Raw genomic sequence first — 10,039 nt, forward strand, 5'->3', positions numbered from 1 at the left:
TAAATACAACAGCAAAATGAATCATAGGATTATGACATTAAATGTAATGCCAAAAAAGTAATGCCATGACAGTCAGAAGTAAAAAGGACAGGAAATTGCTGTACAAAAAAAAGCACAAATGTGCTGTATAAAAGAACATTGAAATGTTAAAATAAAAATACAGAATCATAGACATGATAACAGACTGAGAGGAAAAAGGCCAATGAATAAGAATGTGTCTTAGCCTAGATTTAAAAACAGACACGTAGTGGTTTTCACTACATTTTTTGTCGTTTTTCCTCTCACGACAAGGAAATAAAACACTTTTTTTTTCACTGATGAAATGAATGAAATAATGTAAAGAATGTAAACTACATACTCAGGCCAACAGGTTGCTTCACAAGTTGTGTGTTCTGTCAACGTGAAATGTTGTTATTGTTATTGTTTATAGCTTTCTTTATCACTTTATCGCTCATCTTTGGTGTGGCTACAGGAGAAGTATGAGGAAGCTGTTGAAGTTGTTGCTTCAGGTTCCCAGGTGGCATAGTGCCAATCACCTGTTTGTGTCCTCTCTAGTGTCCTTACATGTGAGGCATTTTTAAGACATTTAATGTATAATATGTGTTGCTTGGATGAGTCAGAGAACAGCATCATAGAGGCTTTAACCAGCCCGACGAAGAGGGCTGGTCAAGGCTCAGGGAACACCGGTGGGATAGCCTACATATTTATATTTGATGAATGGTGGTAGAGCGGTTGTCTACCAATGGGAAGATCCGTGGTTTGAGATTGTACCTATGTACCAACAGCCCTATGTTCCCACATTTCTAAGAATTCTTTTTTCACTGAAGATTAGGCCCAATGTTCCCACAGTTCCCACATTTCTAAGAATTTCTTTCCAAAAATAGGCCCTATGTTTCCACATTTCCTTTTTCATAAATTTGGATCAGATTTGATCCCCCTGACCCTAACCCTAACCCTAAGACCTAATTTTGAAAAATGTCCTAGAAATGTGGGAACAAAGGGGTGTGGGAACATAGGGTCTAAGTTTCAGTGAAAAATAAATCTTAGAAATATGGGAACATAGGGCTGTGGGAACATAGGGCTGTGGGACCATTGGACCATCATGTTGTCTTCGGGTCAAATTTGACCTGTTTCCAAAACTTCTATATCAAAAGTTTGGGTTTCTTTTAAACCAAATTACCCAAAAAGTAAGTACAATTGCAAGTACTTGACCACTACTTTCATTGAATTTAATAGTTGTGTGTGTGTATGGTTTCAAAACAGTCTCCTGACTAAACTGTGACATACTTTTGAATTTTTTAGGCCAGCATTTTTTAAAGGACAGCTGAGGACATGAAAGTGGCATAAACCATCTAATGAATCACTCAATTCTTACTGACTACCTGCCAACGTGGCAGGTTGCTTGACAGTTTCACCCGCCAATGGCAAAAATTCACACGCATTTGGTGTGTGGACGGGTGTTAATTTGAGGCCCTGGTCACTTATATGCAAGAACAGTGTACAAAAGGCAGTCTATCAGCCGATCTGTGGTGACCATTATAGAGTGCATGTCGGAGAATAGCGCGGATGCGCGCTTCACACGGCGATCGGGCAAGCGCACCACTCAGAAAAAAGAGACCACCGCTGTATGGAGGATAGTAATAGACCTTTTTCACGGCAGACATGTTGACATGTCATAGTAGGAAAAGCACAGGTGTATTAAAAACCATTAATGATGGCTGCATTCCACTTAGGAGAGGTCCTGGTATTAAACCATTAATGATGGCTGCATTCCACTTAGGAGAGGTCCTGGTATTAAACCATTAATTATGGCTGCATTCCACTTAGGAGAGGTCCTGGTATTGGTCATGCTGACTCACTGAAATAGCTTAATGAGACACTTGATGGAATTGAGCCATTGTTAAGGTTATCAATTTCAGCTGTGCTTTTCCTACTATGACAAGTCAACATGTCTGCTGTGAAGAAGGTCCATTATCCGGTTAAGACCGCGTGTGTGTGCGTCCTTGAGATCTATAAGTTGTATAATTTATGTATAAGCCTATTGTTGTATTAGTTTAGTTCTTGCAACTTTAAAATGAGTTAATTTGGGATTTTCGTTGTTTGTATTCTGCACCTGCTAGCTTAATTGCAAGTGGCAGTTGCTTAGAGAGAATAGTGGTTGTTGAACGCACATGCTCACATTTGTATTCTAAGTGTATTATTTACATGCTGAAGTAGTTACACTGCATTAAGATAATATAATGTATACTGGAGTTACTGCAGGGGGGCCACCAAATTATTGTTAATTTTTATTAAAAGCTTTTTCAAAAATTACAATGTCTTAACATGAATCCAACCTATTATTATAAGCAAATATAAATCAGTCTATTTGTGAAAAAACACATGAATGATAGGCTTACTAGCCTATAGGTAAGGTAGTCATCCACAGATACAGTTATTCCTAAAGATCTAATGTTACTGTGCCACATTTCATAAAACATGATTTATAAAATCATGCCAACAGTTTTCTTTTATTTGAACAGCTTTGTATTCTTTGCAGTAAAAATGTATATACAGTACAGGCCAAAAGTTTGGACACACCTTCTCATTCAATGTGTTTCTTTATTTTCATGACTATTTACATTGTAGATTCTCACTGAAGGCATCAAAACTATGAATGAACACATATGGAATTATGTACTCAACAAAAAAGTGTGAAATAACTGAAAACATGTATTAGGGGGTCCCTGATCTGTCTTACTCTCTCAGTTCAGGGGTCCTTGGCTTTAAAAAATGTTGAAGACCCCTGCTTTACAATGTTATTTATTTCTTTGCAGAACCACACACACACACACACACACACACACACACACACACACACACACACACACACACACACACACAAACATGTACAAAGCTACCCACGCCCATGTTTGTACTGTTGCTTATTCTTATTAAAGCATCAAAAGAGAGAAGATGTCTCCGTCCGTGTTTTAACAGACACCATAGCCGGACCGACGTATAAGCGAACTAAGCGTCTGCTTAGGGCCCCGTGGCTAACAGAGGGGCCCCCAAGAGTGCTTGAAATGTCCCACAATTGAGCTCATAACAGAGCCGGTCAATTTAAAGATAAGGTGTTGCTGTTAATTGGTCCCACATTAGTCTTTAAATGCTTATTTGCACATTATGAGTACTTAAACTAATATTTACAATACATAAGTTGGTTTAGTGCCAAGTGCAGTGGCAACACATTACAATGTCCCCAAATCAAATCCTGTTTAGGGCCCCCAAAAGTCTCGGGCCGGCCTGCCTGGGGCGAATCAGCCACAGTGAAGTTTAAATACAGTCCTATTCTAGCCCTCACTAACAAAGAGAATGTGATATATTTCGTCTTATATACCTTTTATTCTATAATTTCCTTGCTAGTATTTGGTTTTTGATATTGTTTTGATAATCTGTATCAGTTGTTTGATAATCAGCAGCAGGATCCTGGTTTCTGTTTGTAAGGGATCACAGCCACAAATTTCTCAAACACTAAGGAAAGCTTAGGGCTGTCCATTTCCTCTGCTGCTGTGCATTATTGAAAGGATTAAGACAGTTGAGTTAAGCGTGCCAATTTTTTTTCTTTTATATCATATATTATATGAAATCTTTGAAATGGAAAGAAACATATTCTCCATGAGACCTCAGGAAATGAAATTTAAGGTTGTTTTGCTGGAATGGAAAATGTATAGAGTACTTCCTCAAAAAGCCCTTTCTTCCCTCATTTAATGCCTTTTATTTAATTTACTTATTTATCATTATTAGTTTTTATTATCACACCCATGTTCCATTTTGTGTTGAAATAATATATCCTTCTGTAAAAAGTAAATACTATAAAGAAATACGAAGAAAAGGAAAAATGTGAGCGTTCAAGGAGTGCTCCTCTGCTTGAAAAACACCATTCTTATCTTTTACTGCCGTCTGAGTGTTTGCTGACTCGCCTTCCCAAAACTTTGTGTAACCTGTAAACCTGTAAAGTCAAAAAAACTAAACAAAGATATAAAAAAAAGCAACAACAACAGATTAACTCAATTTAATTCAAACTTCCTTTTAACAGGCAGGAACCTCAGGCAGACCCTGGCTCTTGGTGGGCGGCCATCTGCTTCGACCTGTTGGGGGTGGGAGGGAGAGAGAGACAGACAGAGAAAGAGAGAGAGAGAGAGAGAGAAAGAGACTGTTTAGTTACAAGTTTTAAATATGTTCACCTTTCCTAGGTCTTTACATTTTTATTAGAATTACATGTATTTTATTTTTTGATTCATATTGCTTCATAACTTTTGTTTTTATATTTGCCACACAAATAAATGTATATTGTTATTATAAATCCATCCTTATATTGTGTTGATGTTCTTATAACTGTTTATTGTGTTTTGTCTGATGCTTTGGCAACATTGTTATTGAAACTAAAGCCCCTTTGAATTGAGAGAGAGAGAGAGAGAGAGAGAGAGAGAGAGAGAAATACAGAAATATGATTCATAATAACAGGATTCAAGGTATTTAAGGTGTATACGATTCCCACACTCTTCAGCAGGAGTAGCTGGTGCAATATAATATAATAAAATATGGTGCGTAAGTCTTTTGGAAAATGGGTTTCTTTCAGTATGTATCATACTAAATATATTGAAAAATGCATTATTTGTGACTAAAATAGTGCTTGCTGGCAATATATTAGCAATCTCAGATTGAACAGATTAAAGATTTGACTGCTTTTGTGGGAGCTCCGAGCCCAATGGCTCCCATGCATCTCGAACATGTGCATTATTTACATGTCTACATGTTATCAATGTATAACATGTAGATATGTACTGTATTTCCCCCCAAACTCTACAGGTGACCTTTTATCACAGACAGAATGGAAGAATCAACTGTGAAGATCAGTCTTCTTTCAAATGTGAGAGTGGGGTGTGCACAAGCTTGGATGAGTCCAGCGTGCTGCAAACGGACCAGGACAACACCGGCCAGCGCAGGTGGTGCCAGTCTGAAGGGCACACAACAACAACCATCCGCACCAATAAAACCTCCTTTTCTCTGATGTAAGTCCAGCCCACAGGAGCCCAACTCTTCTGTCTTATTCTACTCTAGTTAGAACAGAATATGTGACATATGTAGGTGTAATATGGGGAAATGATTAAGAGAAGGGTAGTATAGGTACATTCTAAAGCAATTACGCTATTACATACTGATAGGACAAAGTCAATAGAAGAGCCACTTTTACCGCAAAATATCAAAAGTTACATCCGCTCATAAATAGCATGTCTGCTTATCAATTGTCATCCCTTAACATACAATATGCAATTTTTTGTACATTAGCCCATCATGTATGTAACCATCCGAGACCACATTCTGCATTAAGAGCTGGAAAGACTTCCCAAACTGGCAACTTTGCAGTGAGTCAGTTAAAGATAGAGGGGCAGAGCAAGTTTAAATATCTTTTCTAGTCTATATTTCCATCTTGTAATTAGAGATGGTCCGATACCAGTATCGGTATCGGCTCCAATACTGCTTAAAACGCTGGTATCGGTATCAGGAAGTACTGGAGTTTATGCACCGATCTGATCCCACCTAATAAAGCCGTAAAGAAAATCTACTATAAAGTAGTTTATTTATGTTCTTTTTCCGTTATAAGTGACTGTCAAACTGGAGAATAACAGAAAGTTCTGTAGCATTCATTGTTTGTATTTGTTCATGAGCGTTTAACCCGAGCGAGACCGACAACAAAGAGAGAAATCACATCACATCCATACGGGGATAGTAGTGTACAGTTGTTAAAACATCATAAAATATATGACCCACTGGTATCGGATCGGTTCTCGGTATCGGCCGATACGCAAGTTCAGGTATCGGAATCGGTATCAGGAAGCAAAAAATGGTATCGGGCTATTTCTACTACATCTCTACTGCCGTAATGCTGTTTTGGTTATTTTTTTCAATATAAATTATTTGTAATAGAGCAGACTTAGGGTTATATTATAGCCCTGCTTGTTTTGAGTGTTTTAATGAAATATCTGTATTGACTGCATGATCATATCACCGTGTTATTGACTGCCATACGAGCCACAAATTAAAGCTTGGCGAGCCGCAGGAGCCGTGCAATATGTAACACTGTTCTAGGGCGTAATTTCCACCGGGGAGAGGGGGGACATGTCCTCCCCCGCCTTTTCAAAATCCTGTTTGTGTCCCCACGCTCTCAAATTGTAAAAATATTTACTCTATAAAATGATTATCTCAAGTCTTTGCGATCGGCCTCTATATTAAACAATAAAGTAAGTAAAAACATAGTTTAGTACTATTTCTTCTGGCAGAATTTATGATTATGATTAACTTAATTATTGCCTGGATTTTGTATAATCATAGTCCCTAAATGTATGTAGAAATGCAGGAAATGGAATTCAAATCGAAAAAAAAATTCTGCCGGACTACCCCCAGACCCCTTGTTTTTTTTTCTCAAACCAAAGTTACACCCTTGGGTACATTGTAGGCTGTGTGTGTGTAGGTGCATCATGGATCAGGTAAATGATGATGAAACTGTTCTTGAAACTGTCGAAGTGGTTCCATCTTCATGAGTTCCCAGATGGCGTCCGTGTATAAATGAGTGATAACACACTCCACCTTCTTTTCAGGGACTCGGGCTGCTGCTGGGCGTCTAATGTCGACGGGAAAACAAACTGGACGGCTCACGCTGAGTTGGACCTGGGACGTCGATCTGACTCACACGCCCTCAACGGCTGTCCCGTAACGACAACAGTGTCTAGTCTACGGTACAAACCTTTTCTTTTCAAATGCGGTTATATGGGGCTACATTTGTGCCAAAAGTATGTCACATGTGCCCTGTATGTGTCAACTGAACATGTTACAAAACATTTGTCTGCGCTCCCTGCCATTTGGCTGTGTTGTTGTGAATGTTGTCCTGGGGTTCGTTCCAGGTAGAAGGTTTAACAAACTCTGAGTCCTAACCCTGATGTTTGAGTTGATTTACCCTGAGATGGGAAACTCAGAGTTTTTGGTTCCAGAACAGCTGATTTGAGTTGGTTCAATCAACTCGGAGTATGTTCACTCAGGGATACGCGCGTGCACAAGAGGCAGTATGAATGGAGCCATGATTCTATGATTCACCATGGTAACAAGCACAAACAAACGGGTCGGCGGACATACTCATGCGCACAAACAGCGAGTTCGAACCATATATATTAACAGTCTATGGTTTGAACATGTATTTTGTTAAAAAAGCAAGACAGCGGCTGCTGCGGCAAAAGAGAGAGAATTGGTGTGGGAGAAAATTGCTGCTCGAGTCAATGCGTACGCATTCACAGTGTATTAATTTCATATTTAATCACAGTTAATTAAATATGAAACTAATACACTGTGAATGCGTTCACCAGTAATATTATAAGTTAACTTATAATATTACTGGTGAAAACTGGAATTGTATTATACCTATAATTTCATTTAGGTGCAATCCTGCGGGCGAGTAAGCAGTTGTAAAGAAAACAGCTGTTTGCAAAAAACGTAATGCGATACAAAGAATCTGCTGGGATGTTAAAGCCTGTCCACGATGGTTGATGTTAGTGATATGAGGACGGATAAGGTATCTACATATCTAATGGACTGTGATAAAAAATACCTCTCAAATCGGTTATGTGGAAATGAAAATACATCTATAGTCGGGACTCAATATTCAATAACTCTCTGTGAATTAATACAGCTTTTTCATCAATGGGATCGTCAACAAAAGGACATGACATGTTTGAGAAAAAAACGTTTTATTATCTATAAACCAATACGTTTTTTTATTCATGCATTAAATATACTACTAATGAGGAAATGACTGAGAGAAACTCAAGGTTTCTTGAAGAAAACCTGCTCCCGACCAGGTTAGGTTCACAGACTCAGTTACCATAGTAACTGACTCTGAGGTTAAGTTACCTGTCTTTCTGGAACGGAAAACCCAGAGTTTCCCTCATCTCAGGGTTAACAAACTCAGAGTTTTCACTAAACCTGCTTTCTGGAACGGGCCTCTGATGTGTCATTTGACTGGCCTGATTGGATTGTTTTTCCAACCCAGTTAAGATGAAACCACGCCCACTACCATATGACAAAAGCCTGTGTGATGAATATTGTCCTTGATTATGTTGTAATGAAAATGCATTTGACCAAATTGATGTACTGTAATTCCTAAAATAAATCCTGGTAGTCAATTAAATGCCAAGCCTTTGATAGTGGCCGGGGGCGTTGTCAACACGGACAAATAATAATAATAATAAAAAAATAAAAAAATAAATAAAAATAATAATAATTATAATAATAGGAGCATGAGTTTTAAAGTATGTGGAGGAAAACATGGGTGAAAAAGCTGTGAGACATTTCGACATTGACCCTTGGAGAATCCGATACTGGAAGAAACAGAAGGATAAAATGACAAGATTAGCCGACAAGAGCAGAGCACAGCTAGCTAGCTGGAGGTGGGAGGAAAAAAATTAGCCTGGAACTAAAAACAAATAGCTACCGTCTGTAACATTAATCAGAAACTGGTGTGCTGCAAACCAGCAATGGGTTTTAAAAAACTACTGTATGCTCTTATTGTAATCTACCAGCAATACCGTAGTACCTGTATTTGAAATAAATACCCGGTAAATTTACAGGGTTCAAAGTGACACAGTGGTGGTGTTTGATTAATTCTGACTGAAATTGCTTTGTCGACCTTCTGGCTGTTGTCGTATATGGTGATATCTTTGCAAATGTTTCTTAAAAAATGATTGATCTTTGTCCACTGGAACACTATGGCTTTTAATTTAAAACAGTTTATTTAAAACAATTATACTTATCAAACAGATGGAATTAGAAATAAAGGCCTGCCTCTAACAAAAGCCTGCTTCAAATAAAAGCCTGGCACCTTCTGCAGTTCAGCGAAAAAATTTTATTTATTTTTTATTTGAGGAATTACGATAATCAGGTTTAACCTTAGTGTTGTCTTCCGGTCGACCGTGCAACTTTTAGTTTTTCTGGGTCGAAATTTAACGTTTTGGACGTTTTTTTAAGCCTTAGTTTTTTGTCACTTTCTTTGATGTTTTTGTCGATTTCTTTTTTTCTTCTTCATATTTTTGAAGATTTTTCCAACATTTTTTTTTTTAAATGTTCTTTTATTTAAAAAAAAAAAAAGAATTCAAATGCTATGAAATTAAATATAATTCAATGAAAGTAGTGAACTGATAATTTATTTTACTTGTGAAGAGCATTGTATGGAACCATACATTTTATTTCTTTTGACAATTTGGTTGATGGAAACCCAAATTTCTTATATAGACCGTTTCGAAAACAGGTCAAATTTGACCCGAGGACAACAGGACGGTTAAACTTCTTTTGTATTCGATCATCAAAACACAAACTGTAAGACACCACCGTGGTCAGAGGGGGAGGACTTAGCCAAGGTATAAAGGGAGTTAACAGCATCCCATCGATGTGCACTGACCATGCTCTGAGCATTAAAAGTCTGACAATACTGTAGGAGATTTTTTCCCTTGTTCCTCATTGATAGAGTAGGATTACGAAATTGCCAAGACAGCCTCTACACAGCATTGTTATGAATCCCACTAAACAGTCAAACGACAACATCAGTAAATCGGCCGTCAGACGGTCGGGCGAAAACGCAGGTTTTCCCATTGATTTTGGATGGGGGTATGGGGGAGCAAAAGAAAGGCAGCGGCAAAATGTTGAAACAGATTTCACTTTTGGAGAAATGCAACCCGACGTCACGCTGCGGTAGACAATCATGTAACTGCCAGTCAGACTTGTCAGTCACTGCCTCTATCGCTGCCAAAAGAACGTTTTAAAACACAAAACGCAAGCAAAGAACTGCCCGGGAATTTCCTGCAACAACAAAGCACAGTCTCTCTGTCTCTTTTTCTCCATGAAACAAAGCTAATAACACAGTCAAACAACACATCAGAACAGTTCAAAGTTGAATTGACACGGACAAATGTTTCATCGCATGTTCAGTTGACATGCGCTGGTGATATAATTT

This window comes from Perca flavescens, chromosome 1 (assembly GCF_004354835.1).
Source record: "Perca flavescens isolate YP-PL-M2 chromosome 1, PFLA_1.0, whole genome shotgun sequence".
Lineage (NCBI taxonomy): Eukaryota > Metazoa > Chordata > Actinopteri > Perciformes > Percidae > Perca > Perca flavescens.